Genomic DNA, 2,215 nt, shown 5'->3' with positions numbered 1-2,215 from the left:
AGATCCTAGTCTGTGCCAACCAGTGGAGAAAAGGCATTCTCCATTACCACCACGGCAAATGCTGCTGTACTTGCCTTGGCTGGTCCCTATCTTTTCCAGGCACCACTCCCCTTCACCTGCTGGTGGACGCTTTGGCCAGCTGACAATGCAGATATTTTCAAACTTTAAGGTGAATAAAAATCATCTGGAGGGCCTGTTATAACAGAGATCACTGAGCCCCACCAGAGTTGCTGATTGCATAGGGCTGGGACAGGGCCCTAAAACTTGAATATCTGACACATTATCAGGGGACGCTGGTAAAACTGGTCAGGTTGTTACCGAATGCAGGTTCGTGTGTCTGAAGCACAGTGAGGCCAAACAAACCTAAAGGTTGGAGTCTGGAGCAGAGAAAGGTTTATTGCAGGATCGAGCAAGGAGAGGGGTGGCCCGAGTTCCAAAACACCCTGAAATCTCCAAAGGATTTCAGCAAAGCATGTTTAAAGGCCAGGTGAGGGAGGGACGTCCCAGGGAATGTGATCAGCTCGTGCACAATCCTCTGATTGGTTGATGTGGAGGCCACAGGGCAGGTAACATTATCCATCCTTAGCTGCCAGAAGGTCTGGGGGCTACGTGCTCATGATCATCAAGGAGTTAATTTCTTCCATTGGGTGGTGGTTTTTAGCATCTGAAAACTCAAGAAATATGCCTGAGATACTAGTATCTGAGTACTTCAGAGAGGAACTACAGCAGAGGATATGGGGGATGGGTCTGTCCTAGGAAGGCCCCATAGGGTACTGCTTGGTTACAAGGTGACCATACTTTGAGAACCACTGCTCTAGTGGCTTGGAATGTTCAGAAAGTAATGGAAGAATCCCTTCCCAGGTCTAGATTCTAGTATCGCCAGCTATTTTGGTGGGGGGAAGGGTAAGTTTTGTCCTTGCTTGGACTTCTTGTTCATTTATAGCAAAGCCTATTTGAGGCAGGGCGCTCGGCAGTCCTGCAGTTCTGTCTTTTGCTTCAACAGTTTTTGGAATGAACAGACCCAGGGACGCTCCTTGCTCCAGCCCCCGACCACCTTCCAACCTTTCTTCCTGTCGCAACCTTTGGAATCAGCCACTCAGCTATCCTCAGCCTCCAGGACAGGCCAACACCGTTTTTTGAGCTTAGCTCCTTATCACTGATCAACCACGAGTTCCCAGGTGCGTCAGAATTATTCCATCGAGGTGGAGGCCGCCGTCCACTGCCTGTTCAACATGCATCTGGGGACACTTACCTCTCTCTGAGCTTCTATTTCGACAGCAACAATGGGACTCTGGACAGTGTGGGCCACATTTTTCGCCAACTGGCTGAGGAGAAGTGTGAGGGCGCCCAGCGTCTCTTGAAAATGCAAAACAAAACCAGTGCTGTGGCCGCGCCCTCTTCCAGGATGCGCGGAAGCCTTCTCAAGATGAGTGGGGTAAAACCCAGGACGCTGTGGAAGCCGCCATTCTTAGGGAGAAGAGCCTGCACCAGGCACTATCACATCTGCGCGCCCTGGGTTCCGCCCGCGCAGACTCCCACCTCTGTGATTTCCTGGAGAGCCGCTTCCTGGAGGAGCAGGTGAAACTCATCAAGAAGATGGGCGACCACCTGACCAACCTCCGCAGGCTGGCTGGTCCGCAGGCTGTGCTGGGCGAGTATCTCTTTGAAAGGCTCACCCTCGAGCACAAACAGGAGTCTCTGAAGTCCAGCGGCCTCTGAGGAGCCCCTCTGGCATCAGAGCTTCTGCCTGAAGCCCTGCTCTGCAGCTACTAGGCAGCTTTGTAACCGCCCTGGAGCCCTCTCCCAAGCCTTGGACCAAATGGAAACAATAACACTTTTTGCAGAAGGAAAAAAAAAGCCTATTTGAAACACAAACAGAATAAAGAGGAAAAAAAGAAATATATATGTATATATATATATTCATGTTTTTTTTCCCTTTTTTTAAAAATTTATTTTACTGAAGTATAGTTGATATACAATGTTGTGTTAGTTTATGCTGTACAACAAAGTGATTCAGTTATACATATATATAATTTTTCATATTCTTTTCCATTATGGTTAATTACAGGACATTGACTATAGTTCCCTGTACTATACAGTAGGACCTTGTTGTTTATCCATCATACATATAATAGGTTACCTCTGCTAATCCCAAACTCCCAATCCATCACTCCCCCACCTCCCCCTTCCCCTCGGGAACCAAAAGTTTGTGTGC

The 2,215-nt window shown here is 48.5% G+C and overlaps 1 pseudogene across 1 annotated transcript; it reads left to right on the top strand.

Annotated features, from left to right (window-relative positions):
- The first annotated feature begins 321 nt into the window (after nt 1-321).
- LOC309835242 (ferritin light chain-like) lies at nt 322-1,822 on the top strand (annotated as a pseudogene). The gene is made up of 2 exons: nt 322-347; nt 1,172-1,822. The product of its transcript is annotated as a ferritin light chain-like (transcript).
- Nucleotides 1,823-2,215: the final 393 nt, after the last annotated feature.

Source organism: Grampus griseus (assembly GCF_964374135.1).
Source record: "Grampus griseus genome assembly, chromosome: 17".
Classification (NCBI taxonomy): domain Eukaryota; kingdom Metazoa; phylum Chordata; class Mammalia; order Artiodactyla; family Delphinidae; genus Grampus; species Grampus griseus.
Note: the sequence above shows the minus strand (reverse complement) of the source record. Positions and strands in the feature narration are given on the sequence as shown.